This window comes from Vulpes lagopus, chromosome 3, assembly GCF_018345385.1.
Source record: "Vulpes lagopus strain Blue_001 chromosome 3, ASM1834538v1, whole genome shotgun sequence".
Lineage (NCBI taxonomy): Eukaryota > Metazoa > Chordata > Mammalia > Carnivora > Canidae > Vulpes > Vulpes lagopus.
This window is the reverse complement of record NC_054826.1, coordinates 150,276,858-150,291,420: the sequence shown is the minus strand read 5'-3', so window position 1 is coordinate 150,291,420 and position 14,563 is coordinate 150,276,858. Positions and strand designations below refer to the sequence as shown.

Here is a 14,563-nt window from a genome sequence, read left to right as displayed (position 1 = left end):
TAACTTAACAGTGGAAAGGAAATGTCTTATTTATCATAACTACCCCTGGAAGTAGACAAAGCTTCTCAATGTATGTTTGCTGAATGGAGAGAATTATTCATTTAACAGAATTGAATACCTCTTTTTTCATTATGTAACTTTAAAAATATTTCAAGTTCCTTTGACATACTTGTAGAGTACATTGTGCTTAATTTCAGTCTAGGGTAAAGAAAATGAAAATTTATCTCAGAGCTGCCTAAGATTATTAATGTCAAATTCTCGAAGCATTAATTTGAGTAACTAGTTGGCATTTTACTTACGAGTTTGTGGTGTTCATAGAAAAACACTGGTTATTCCTCGTAAATAATTTAACTACAAATTATGATAAATTTTTGGTGACTTATACTGATAAGCATCTTTGGCATCACACAAATTCACATAAGAAAGAAAATATGTACTGTTTTTAATAGGAATTCTCTAGGGTATAAAGTATGAAAGAATTAAAAAATGTTACACTTGTAATTCCTTGACTCTTCCCCTTAGCATTTGGTCTTTTTAAAGTAACATCACTGCCATAGAAAAAATGCTGACCTTCAACATTTGCAGAAAACTACTCAATGGAAAAGAAATAAAAAAACTATGTAACTTTTATACAGCAAGCTTATTATTATTTTTTTAATACCAAATTGGTAGGCCTCTTTTTTGTATGCCTCACAGGAGCTCATTTGTATAGACAATCTAACTCCAGGCACTAGTAGGTCCTTATTCCATTATATTATACTAACCCAAATAATTTAAGTGGAAACACATGGACATATTTAGAAAAATATACAAATGATATGAAAAATGGCATTCTTTTCCCCATTAGGAGTCCATACCGATTTCCACATAAGTTATGATTAATAGATTTTCCTAAACTTTCTAAACCATCCTCCTGGTAGAAAGCAAAAATATCTAACTGCTTCAGCTCATAACTGATTTGCCTTATTAGTAAACAATGACTTCTGAATTCCTTAATTTCCACCTCATTTAAAAATAAGTGGTTTTTATAATTGAAGTATAATTAACAGTATCATATTCGTTTCAGGTGTACAACATAGTGATTCATTGATTCTACACATTCAGTGCTCAAGATAAGTGTACTGTTACTCCCCTTTATCTATTTTAGCCATTCCCTTTATTTCAGCCAACAAATATCAGTTTGTTCTCTGTATTTGAGCCTGTTTGTCTTTTTTCTTTGTTCATTCATTTTCTTTCTTAAATTCTACAGGAGTGAAATAATATGGCATTTATCTTTAACTTATTTCACTTAGCATTATATCCTCCAGATCCATCAATATTGTAGTAAACGGCAAGATTTCTTTTTTATGGTTGAGTTATTCCACTTTGGGTGTATGCATATACATATACATCTTTACCCATTCACCTAACAATGGACACTGGGGTTGCTTCCATATCTGGTAATGCTGTAATAAATACAGGAGTGCATATGCCTCTGTGAGTTAGTGTTTTTATTTTCTTTGGGTAAATAGTAGTGAGATCACTGGATCATATGGTAATTCTATTTTTAATTTTGGGGGAAACTTCATACTGTTTTCCACAGTGGCTACACCAATCTGCATTCCCATCAACAGAGCATGAGGGTTCTTTTCCTCCATATATCTGCCAACACTTGTTATTTCCAACAAGAAGATATAAAAATTGTTAATATCTATGCACCCAACATAGAAGCACCTAAGTCCATAAAGCAATTCTTTTTAAAATACTTATTATTTATTTGAGAGAAAGAGAGAGAGAGAGAGAGAGAGACAGACAGACAGACAGCATGACCGGCAGACTTTCCACTGAGCAGGGATTCCAATGTAGGACTCAGTCCCAGGACCCTGGGTATCATGACCTGAGCCAAAGGCAGACACTTAACTGAGTCACCCAGATGTCCCTAAAAAAGCAATTATTAGCAGACATAAAGGAAGAAACTGACAGTAATACAATTATAGTAGGGAACTTTAACACCCCACTTGTATCAATGTATACATTAGCCAGGTAGAAAGTCAACAAGGGGGCAGCGCGGGTGGGTGGCTCAGCAGTTTAGCGCCACCTTCAGTCCAGGGCGTGATCCTGGAGACCCGGGATCGAGTCCCATGTTGGATTCCCAGCATGGAACCTGCTTCTCACTCTACCTGTGTCTCTGCCTCTCTCTCTGTGCCTCTCATGAATAAATAAATAAAATCTTTAAAAAAGAAAAGTTAACAAGGAAACAGTAGCTATGAATGACACATTAGACCACATGGGCCTAACATGTTTTCAGAACATTCCATGCAAACATAGAGGAATATACATTCTATTTTTTTTAATTTAGAAATTTTATTTTTTTTGGAGGGAGGGGCAAGATGGCGGAGGAGTAGGGTCTCCAGGTCACCTGTCCTCAGCAAATTACCTAGAAAACCATCCAATCATACTGAAAACCTACGAATTCGGCCTGAGATTTAAAGAGAGACCAGCTGGAACGCTACAGTGAGAAGAGTTCGCGCTTCTATCAAGGTAGGAAGACGGGGAAAGAGAAATAAAGGAACAAAAGGCCGCCAAGGGGGAGGGGCCCGCGAGGAGCTGGGCTGAGGCCGGGGCGAGTGTCCCCAGGACAGGAGAGCCCCGTCCCGGAGGAGCAGGAGCTGCACCGACCTTCCCGGGTGGAAAGGCCTCCCGGGGAATTGGAGCAGGATCCCCAGAAAGGGGGGAAGCCCTCGGGCTCCCTGGGACAGTAACAGAGGAACTGTGCCCCGGAGAGTGCGCCGAGCTCCCTAAGGGCTGCAGCGCTCGGCGGGACCCGGAGCAGCTCGGAGGGGCTCGGGCGGCGGCTCCGCGGAGGGGGCTGCGGGGCTCCGGGAACAGCTCAGCGGCGGCGGCTCGGGCGGAGGAAGAAGCTCCGCGCGGAGGGGGCTGCGCGGCTCCGGGAACAGCTCAGCGGCGGCGGCTCGCGCAGAGGAAGAAGCTCCGCGCTGAGGGGGCTGCGCGGCTCCGGGAACAGCTCGGAGAGGCTCGGGCGGCGGCTCCGCGGAGGGGGCTGCACCGCCGGGAGCGCGAATCCAACAGCGCAGGCCCCGGAGCACAGGGCGCCGGGACACAGCCCAGGATCCGGCCTCCCCCGGGACAGGCAGAGGCCGGGAGGGCCCAGGACAGCAAGGACGCTCCTGCCTGGAACTGAGCAGATCAGCGGCCCCGCCCCGGAGCCCCCAGGCCCTGCAGAAGGAGAGCCCCGGAGCTACTGCGGGGGCTGACTCCAGGGTCCCAGAGCTGCCCCCGACACTGTGGCTTCCTCCCGGGGCCTCACGGGGTGAACACCCCCACCGAGCCCTGCACCAGGCAGGGGCAGAGCAGCTCCCCCAAGTGCCAACACCTGAGAATCAGCACAGCAGGCCCCTCCCCCCAGAAGACCAGCGAGACGGACCAGTTCCAAGGGAAATCAAGGGACTTAAACTACACAGAATCGGAAGATACTCCCCCGTGGTTTTTTTTTTTGTTTTTTGTTTTTTTGTTTTTGTTTTTGTTTTTTTTTTGTTTTGTTTTGTTTTGTGCTTTTTTTTTTCTCTCTTTCTTCTTGATTTCTGATTGCTTCCCCCACCCCCCCTTTTTTCTTTTTTCTCCTTTCTTTCTTTTTCTTCTCTTTTTCCCCTATTTTTTTCTTCTTTCTCTTTTTTCTTTTTCTCTTTTCTTTCCTTCTCTCTCTTTTTCTCCTTTTCCCAATACAACTTGTTTTTGGCCACTCTGCACTGAACAAAATGACTAGAAGGAAAACCCCTCAAAAAAAAGAATCAGAAACAGCCCACTCTCCCACAGAGTTACAAAATATGGATTACAATTCAATGTCAGAAAGCCAATTCAGAAGCACTATTTTACAGCTACTGGTGGCTCTAGAAAAAACCATAAAGGACTCAAGAGACTTCATGACTGCAGAATTTAGATCTAATCAGGCAGAAATTAAAAATCAATTAAATGAGATGCAATCCAAGCTAGAAGTCCTAACGACGAGGCTTGACGAGGTGGAAGAACGAGTGAGTGACATAGAAGACAAGTTGATGGCAAAGAGGGAAACTGAGGAAAAAAGAGACAGGCAATTAAAAGACCATGAGGATAGATTAAGGGAAATAAATGATAGCCTGAGGAAGAAAAACCTACGTTTAATTGGGGTTCCCGAGGGCGCGGAAAGGGCCAGAGGGCCAGAATATGTATTTGAACAAATCCTAGCTGAAAACTTCCCGAATCTGGGAAGGGAAACAGGCATTCAGATCCAGGAAATAGAGAGATCCCCCCCTAAAATCAACAAAAACCGTTCAACACCTCGACATTTAATAGTGAAGCTTGCAAATTCCAAAGATAAGGAGAAGATCCTTAAAGCAGCAAGAGAAAAAAAGTCCCTGACTTTTATGGGGAGGAATATTAGGGTAACAGCAGACCTCTCCACAGAGACCTGGCAAGCCAGAAAGGGCTGGCAGGATATATTCAGGGTCCTAAATGAAAAGAACATGCAACCAAGAATACTTTACCCCGCAAGGCTTTCATTCAAAATGGAAGGAGAGATAAAGAGCTTCCAAGACAGGCAGGAACTGAAAGAATATGTAACCTCCAAACCAGCTCTGCAAGAAATTTTAAGGGGGACTCTTAAAATTCCCCTTTAAGAAGAAGTTCAGTGGAACAATCCACAAAAACAAGGACTGAATAGATATGATGACACTAAACTCATATCTATCAATAGTAACTCTGAATGTGAACGGGCTTAATGACCCCATCAAAAGGCGCAGGGTTTCAGACTGGATAAAAAAGCAGGACCCATCTATTTGCTGTCTACAAGAGACTCATTTTAGACAGAAGGACACCTACAACCTGAAAATAAAAGGTTGGAGAACCATTTACCATTCAAATGGTCCTCAAAAGAAAGCAGGGGTTGCCATCCTTATATCAGATAAATTAAAATTTACCCCGAAGACTATAGTGAGAGATGAAGAGGGACACTATCTCATACTCAAAGGATCTATCCAACAAGAGGACTTAACACTCCTCAATATATATGCCCCGAATGTGGGAGCTGCCAAATATTTAAACCAATTAATAACCAAACTCAAGAAATACCTTGATAATAATACACTTATACTTGGTGACTTCAATCTAGCTCTTTCTACCCTGGATAGGTCTTCTAAGCACAACATCTCCAAAGAAACGAGAGCTTTAAATGATACACTGGACCAGATGGATTTCACAGATATCTACAGAACTTTACATCCAAACTCAACTGAATACACATTCTTCTCAAGTGCACATGGAACTTTCTCCAGAATAGACCACATACTGGGTCACAAATCGGGTCTGAACCGATACCAAAAGATCGGGATAGTCCCCTGTATATTCTCAGACCATAATGCCTTGAAATTAGAACTTAATCACAACAAGAAATATGGAAGGACCACAAACACGTGGAGGTTAAGGACCATCCTGCTAAAAGATGAAAAGGTCAACCAGGAAATTAAGGAAGAATTAAAAAGATTCATGGAAACTAATGAAAATGAAGATACAACCGTTCAAAATCTTTGGGATGCAGCAAAAGCAGTCCTGAGGGGGAAATACATCGCAATACAAGCATACATTCAAAAACTGGAAAGATCTCAAATTCAAAAGCTCACCTTACACATAAAGGAACTAGAGAAAAAGCAACAAATAGACCCCACCCCCAGCAGAAGAAGAGAGTTAATTAAAATTCGAGCAGAACTCAATGATATCGAGACCAAAAGAACTGTGGAACAGATCAACAGAACCAGGAGTTGGTTCTTTGAAAGAATTAATAAGATAGATAAACCATTAGCCAACCTTATTAAAAAGAAGAGAGAGAAGACTCAAATTAATAAAATCATGAATGAGAAAGGGGACATCACTACCAACACCAAGGAAATACAAACGATTTTAAAAACATATTATGAACAGCTGTACGCCAATAAATTAGGAAATCTAGAAGAAATGGACGCATTCCTGGAAAGCCACAAACTACCAAAACTGGAGCAGGAAGAAATAGAAAACCTGAACAGGCCAATAACCAGGGAGGAAATTGAAGCAGTCATCAAAAACCTCCCAAGACACAAGAGTCCAGGGCCAGATGGCTTCCCAGGGGAATTCTATCAAACGTTTAAAGAAGAAATCATACCTATTCTACTAAAGCTGTTTGGAAAGATAGAAAGAGATGGAGTACTTCCAAATTCGTTCTATGAGGCCAGCATCACCTTAATTCCGAAACCAGACAAAGACCCCACCAAAAAGGAGAATTACAGACCAATATCCCTGATGAACATGGATGCAAAAATTCTCAACAAGATACTAGCCAATAGGATCCAACAACACATTAAGAAAATTATTCACCATGACCAAGTAGGATTTATCCCTGGGACACAAGGCTGGTTCAACACTCGTAAAACCATCAATGTGATTCATCATATCAGCAAGAGAAAAACCAAGAACCATATGATACTCTCATTAGATGCAGAGAAAGCATTTGACAAAATACAGCATCCATTCCTGATCAAAACCCTTCAGAGTGTTGGGATAGAGGGAACTTTCCTCGACATCTTAAAAGCCATCTACGAAAAGCCCACAGCAAATATCATTCTCAATGGGGAAGCACTGGGAGCCTTTCCCCTAAGATCAGGAACAAGACAGGGATGTCCACTCTCACCACTGCTGTTCAACATAGTTCTGGAAGTCCTCGCCTCAGCAATCAGACAACAAAAAGACATTAAAGGCATTCAAATTGGCAAAGAAGAAGTCAAACTCTCCCTCTTCGCCGATGACATGATACTCTACATAGAAAACCCAAAAGCCTCCACCCCCAGATTGCTAGAACTCATACAGCAATTTGGTAGCGTGGCAGGATACAAAATCAATGCCCAGAAATCAATGGCATTTCTATACACTAACAATGAGACTGAAGAAAGAGAAATTAAGGAGTCAATCCCATTTACAATTGCACCCAAAAGCATAAGATACCTAGGAATAAACCTAACCAAAGAGGTAAAAGATCTATACCCTAAAAACTATAGAACACTTCTGAAAGAAATTGAGGAAGACACAAAGAGATGGAAAAATATTCCATGCTCATGGATTGGCAGAATTAATATTGTAAAAATGTCAATGTTACCCAGGGCAATTTATACGTTTAATGCAATCCCTATCAAAATACCATGGACTTTCTTCAGAGAGTTAGAACAAATTATTTTAAGATTTGTGTGGAATCAGAAAAGACCCCGAATAGCCAGGGGAATTTTAAAAAAGAAAACCTTAGCTGGGGGCATCACAATGCCAGATTTCAGGTTGTATTACAAAGCTGTGGTCATCAAGACAGTGTGGTACTGGCACAAAAACAGACACATAGATCAATGGAACAGAATAGAGAACCCAGAAGTGGACCCTGAAATGTACGGCCATCTAATATTCGATAAAGGAGGAAAGACTATCCATTGGAAGAAAGACAGTCCCTTCAATAAATGGTGCTGGGAAAATTGGACATCCACATGCAGAAGAATGAAACTGGACCACTCTCTTTCACCATACACAAAGATAAACTCAAAATGGATGAGAGATCTAAATGTGAGACAAGATTCCATCAAAATCCTAGAGGAGAACACAGGCAACACCCTTTTTGAACTTGGCCACAGTAACTTGCAAGATACATCCACGAAGGCAAAAGAAACAAAAGCAAAAATGAACTATTGGGACTTCATCAAGATAAGAAGCTTTTGCACAGCAAAGGATACAGTCAACAAAACTAAAAGACAACCTACAGAATGGGAGAAGATATTTGCAAATGACATATCAGATAAAGGGCTAGTTTCCAAAATCTATAAAGAACTTATTAAACTCAACACCAAAGAAACAAACAATCCAATCATGAAATGGGCAAAAGACATGAAGAGAAATCTCACAGAGGAAGACATGGACATGGCCAACATGCACATGAGAAAATGCTCTGCATCACTTGCCATCAGGGAAATACAAATCAAAACCACAATGAGATACCACCTCACACCAGTGAGAATGGGGAAAATTAACAAGGCAGGAAACAACAAATGTTGGAGAGGATGCGGAGAAAAGGGAACCCTCTTACACTGTTGGTGGGAATGTGAACTGGTGCAGCCACTCTGGAAAACTGTGTGGAGGTTCCTCAAAGAGTTAAAAATAGACCTGCCCTACGACCCAGCAATTGCACTGTTGGGGATTTACCCCAAAGATTCAGATGCAATGAAACGTCGGGACACCTGCACCCCGATGTTTCTATCAGCAATGGCCACAATAGCCAAACTGTGGAAGGAGCCTCGGTGTCCATCGAAAGATGAATGGATAAAGAAGATGTGGTTTATGTATACAATGGAATATTACTCAGCAATTAGAAACGACAAATACCCACCATTTGCTTCAACGTGGATGGAACTGGAGGGTATTATGCTGAGTGAAATAAGTCAATCGGAGAAGGACAAACAGTGTATGTTCTCATTCATTTGGGGAATATGAATAATAGTGAAAGGGAATATAAAGGAAGGGAAAAGAAATGTTGGGAAATATCAGGAAGGGAGACAGAACATAAAGACTCCTAACTCGGGGAAACGAACTAGGGGTGGTGGAAGGGGAGGAGGGCGGGTGTTGGAGGGGAATGGGTGACGGGCACTGAGGTGGACACTTGACGGGATGAGCACTGGGTGTTTTTCTGTATGTTGGTAAATTAAACACCAATAAAAGTTAATTTAAAAAAAAAAAAAAAAAAAAAAAAAAAGAAATTTTATTTTTTTTGAGAGAGCATGAAGGGGAGGGGCAGAGGGAGAATAAGAGACAAAATTTCAAGCAGATTCTGTGCCAGGTGCTGAACCCAATGTGGGACCGATTCCCATGACCTTGAGGTCACTACCTGAGCCAAAATCAAAGTCAGATGCTTAACTGACTAAGCCACCCAGGAGCTACACATTCTTTTCAAGTGCGGATGGAACATCCTCCAGAAACGATCACATGTTAAGCCACAAGCAAGTCCAAATAAATTAAAAAAGACTGATATATCATGCATCTTTTCTGACCACAATGGTATGAAAATCACTCAAGAAAAAATGTGGAAAGAACACAAATACATGGAGGCTAAATAACATGCTACTACACAAAGAATGGGTCAACTAAGAAATCAAAGACTATATCAAAAGATAAATGGAGACAAGTGAAAATGAAAACACAATGATCCAAAATTTTGGGGATATGGCAAAAAATGTTATAAGAGGGAAGAACACAACAATATAGGCCTACCTCAAGAAACAAGAAAAATCTCAAACAACTTAACCTTAAACCTAAAGGAGATAGAAAAATAAGAAATAAAGCCCAAAGACAGTAACAGGAAAGTAATAATACAGACTGGATCAGAAATAAATACATGGAGGGCATGTATTTGCCTGTGGCTCAGCAGTTTAGCGCCGCCTTCAGCCTGGGGTGTGATCCTGGAGACCGGAGATCAAGTCCCACATTGGGTTCCCTGCATGAAGCCTACTTCTCTCTCTCTCTCTCTGCCATGAATAAATAAAATCTTAAAAAAAAAAAAAGAAATAAATACATGGAGATTAAAAACCCAATAGAACAGACCACTGAAATCAGGAGCTGGTTCTTTGAAAAGATAAAATTGGTAAATCTTTAGCCAGACTCATAAAAACAAAACAAAACAAAACAAAACACAAACCTCAAAATCAGAAGAGGAGAAATAATAACACTACAGACATACAGAGTATTAAGAGATTATTATGAAAAATGATAAAATAAATTGGACAATCTAGAGGAATAAATTTCTAGATATATAGAACTGAATCAGTAAGAGACAGAAAATTTGAACAGACCAATTACTAGCAATGAAACTGAATCCATATTCAAAAAACTTCTAAGAAACAAGGCCAGGACCAGATGGCTTTACAGATGAATTCTACCAAACATTTAAAAAATTAATAACTATTCCTCTAGAAATAATCCAAAAAACAGAAGAGGGAGACCTTCCAAATTCATTCAATGACACTAGCATTACCCTGATTCCAAAACCAGATAAAGACACTACTGAAAAAGAAAACTACAGACCAGTATCTCTGATGACCATACATGCAAAAATCCTCAAGATATTAGCAAACTGAATTCAACATTACATTAAAAAAAAATTATTCACCATGATCAAGAGGGATGTATTCCAGGAATGCAAGGGTGATTGGACATTCACAAATAAATCAATGTGATCCACCACATTCACAAAATGATGGATAAAAACTGTATGATCATCTCAATATGCGAAAAGAGCACTTGACAAAGTATAACATCCATTCATGATAAAAACTCTAAGATGTAGATTTAGAGGAAACATACCTTAGGCCATGTATAATAATTTTTTTCCCCTCTGATACGAACCTGTCCAACCCCTTGTTTTAAAATCTTAGTTTGGGCTTATAATGAGGTTTTCATATACAGCAAACAGCCAAAAGCGGAATTTTATGGTGATAATTTTGCTGTAATTAAAGTAAAACTATGTGGCTATAAAATGGTTCGATTAACAGGTAAGACAAAAAAAAGTGCAGTTTCTCACCGGGTAACGGGATTACAAAAGAAGTTAATTTTTAAACACTGAACAAAGGTGACACTTTTGAGTTAGTAAATTTTCTGAATTTGAGAGAAGGCATTGCATTTGTTAACTTTTACTGCCATCATATCACCACCACAAATCTATAAACTTGCTTAATGTCAGAGCAGTTAAATCAGGATACTTGGGGATAAGATCCAGGTATGAATACTTTAATTACTACTACTACTTTTAAAGTGGGTTAGCTTTAAAAGTGATTGTAATGAACAGCCAAGGATGAGAATCACTGCCTTGGACTACACTCAAGTATTAATAATGCAAAAATTGCAATAAAAACAGTAAGCTTTTGCTCAAAAGACTAACCAATTCATACTGTTTTCTTCCCTTATGAAACATTGCTTATAGGCATACATTCTTATTTTCGAAATCCTCATTTAAAGGCAAAACTTTAGTATTATTAAAATTCAGTAGCACTATCAGAAGAAACTTTCAATATGAAGTAGCAATATGAAGAAAATGCTCTAATGTTATGCAAACCAAAGGAAAAATTTTAACTGCTGAATAGAATTCAGATATGGGGAGTAACTATTTTATAGTCTACTGAAGGCTTGCTCTTAAATGTAGGAATTTTAAAATAAGGAAGTATGGCTATAACATAATGAAAGTAGAGATATTACTGAGAGCTCTTAAATAAAAATGATCATGATGTACTCAAATATATAAGTGAGCCATTCTTCCAAACATTAATTGCATCCAGTGTAATTTCTTAAAACTGACTTTACTCCTTTTATATAGTAGAAAAATACATGATGCTGAAACAATTTTTAGCAAAATTTGGCTAGTTAATTCTCAGGGAAAATGTTTTCAACCAAGACTCTATGTTTAGCGATCTGCTGATGTCTTAAATTTTAATTCATTATTCATCATCAAATCATTCCCATATTTTTTGGTATTTCTAAAAGTGCATAGAGTGCTAGAAGCAACAAGCAACAATTACACATGGACATTAGGGTACTAAATTTTCTGAGATCTAGTAGTAAAGCTTTTGTCAAGATTTCACTTCAAGTGAAGCAGCAGACGTATAAAGCAACTGGTTTATATGCTGACACTTCCGTACACTTGGGACTAATGGCATTCTTGCAAAGGAACAATGAATGACTATGGGGGATTATGGGAATAAGTTCAGTTTTTACAATTTTAGCAAATGAAGTTGGTAAATATAATTCTCTAATATTATATCCCTAAGATTACACTATTTTTAGGTGTTTTCTAATGAACTCTGAAAATACAAAGCAACGACTATGTCTAAGGAAGCTAAGTTTAAAGCTTATTCTACTACACTATGAAAGTACTATTCATTTTTATATATTTGGTACCTGCCTTGAGATTGAGAAAGCTACCAAACAAGCAAGGTAACATCTACTTTAAGTTTTAAGAAAGTAGGAATACACTAGGAGACTCTTAAGATAAAATCACTGCTCCATTAAAACGCTCAATGAAAATTATTAAAAATACAACAAAATGAAACAAAAAAACCAAGAAACAAAATGTTTCTTTGACATCACCACATTCTAAATCAGACCATTCCAACTATGAAACTATGAGGGAAAACAGAAAAAAGGTTTCTTTCAATATTGTGATGAATAAGAGAATTTGTGTATGTACTTAAAAAGAATTTCATAACCATGAGTTAGGACTGTAATGATTAGACTTTCACCTGAAAAGAAATATACTCAAAGATACAACCCCCTCCTCATTTATATTTTAGTTACAGTATGAATAACCCAGGGTCATCAGCTGGGAACAACACATTCAATTCTAGTGATATCTAGACTGTCAGCTTGAATATCATAGTAGTTTTAAAATAAAACCAACTAGCCCATTGGTAATAAGTATAAATGTTTTAGAAAATGGCAAACTATTTAGTATATTAGTACTCAATAAATAAAAATCCAATGTCTTTTTACTCCTAAATGTTTGAAAACTACAACCTATTTTCCTCTTAATTTGAAAAATTGAGATCCAGACAAAATATGGCTCAACACCCAAACATTCAATAGCCTCAAAAATAGGCAAGGGTGCTATTACATGGCAGCAAAAGCTGCTTTTCAATTCAATTGTGTTAGCGTTATTACCACGCCAAAATTGAAGATCATTATTTGTCCCACAATGGGTAATTATGATCATCTTTAAGAAAGGTTGCAAATGTCTGAAATAAAAAAAACCAGCCAGCACAAATTATATTATGGTTGTTCTCTATTGAAACTAAAGAAGGTAATCACCTAATATATACTAAGATACAAAAAGAAAGCTATAATCAAAAGCTTAAATATCTTACATATTAAGGTGGCAAGAGGAAAGCAGAAGAAAAGACACTAGAGGCTGTTCCACACACTTTCATTTTTTGCCCACTTTTTGACAAGCACACTGTCAATTTTAGAATTCGTTATGGTACCCAGATAAGCTATGGTGTTTTAAATTAAAACTTTCAACACTTATTTCTTCAAAAGGAAACTGAAAAGGCAGTCTGTCCCTGAAGGGTAAGCTTCTATGAAAACTCATTCTCTTTACTGCTGCTCCACCCATCTTCCACCATTGCCTTACTGGGCTACCCTACCTTGTAACTAGCTAGTCTACTGTAGCCTTCTTTCCTTGAGGCTACCAGTTTCTCAAGCTTCTTTACTCATCCCTTCCCCTTTCCAATACAGTAAATCTGTAAATCCTGAAGGTTTTATTACCTACATCTGTTTCAGATCTGTCCTTTCTCTGTTTTTACTACGAATATATTGGCTTAAGCCCTTTTATCTTGCCTCTGGAAAACAGCAAGTTATTTTTTCAGCAACAGTAGTCCCCTCTGTTGTATCAACTATCCTTCACACCAACAAAATCATTGAAAAACAAATTTGATGCTAGTTCATTGTTTATAATCTATTAATTTTGTCCCCTGCCTATAGGATGGTCCAAAGTTCTTATCAAGGCACACAGGCCCTACCATCCTATGTAACATGGCTATCTTTTTCACAACTTTGCCTTTTCATTAACTTTTCCTTCTGCCAGAGATGATTTTCTCCTAATTATTTTCCAAGTTAGCAGCAACAGTAACTTTTACATAAGTGGTGGTATTTACCCCATCTGTCAAAAGGTTGTACGACTCTTTTGTGTGCTTTCAGAGCACTTAAGTGTGTGTGTGTGTGTGTATATTTAAAAAATATATATATTTTAAATATTTTATTTAATCATGAGAGACACAGAGAGGCAGAGATACAGGCAGAGAGAGAGGCAGGCTTCATGCAGGGAGCCCGATGTGGGACTCGATCCTGGGTCTCCAGGACCACACCCTGGGCCTAAGGCAGGTGCTATACCACTGAGCCACTCAGGCTGCCCCCTGAGTATATTTTGTTAACAGCACATTTCTCATTGGATTCTTTAAAGAAACCAATTCTATTTGGAAATAATAAAGAAACTGTACAAAAAGGTATAAAATAAGAAGTAAAAAAAGTTCCTTTGCCTCCCACCTGCCACTCAACTTTTTAACTTTTTTTAGTTCTTCCGTTGGTCACTTCCATAATGATTAAATGTGATTATAGCTATAGTTCTGAATACATCAACTTTAAGAGATTTATCGATTCTGTCCTCTTTTCAACTTTTATTTTATTTCTAATTCTTTTAGTGGTCATCTCCAAAGCACTGGATATTATGTTTTAGCCTAATAAAATATCTTGCCAACTGGATTCTATTTCCATGTCTATTTCTTCTACTTGACTCCCTGGGGACAATGACCATTTATTTTGACATTCTCAAAGTCTATATCAAGAAGAAATACTTAGTGTATAAACAAAGTCTATTTTGACTCTGAGGTTGGTATGTCTAGGAAATCAGTTGTAAGGTAGCAGGGACATAGACTATGAATTACTTTAAGGGTTTAAATATTATAATCTGCAAATGTGATAAAATGTTTTAACACGC

The 14,563-nt window shown here is 38.5% G+C and overlaps 1 protein-coding gene across 1 annotated transcript in view; it reads right to left on the bottom strand.

Annotated features, from left to right (window-relative positions):
- The window catches only part of SELENOF (selenoprotein F), a 49,140-nt gene that overhangs the window by 16,619 nt on the left and 17,958 nt on the right, over window positions 1-14,563 (bottom strand). The gene's annotated exons all lie outside the window — the stretch shown is intronic.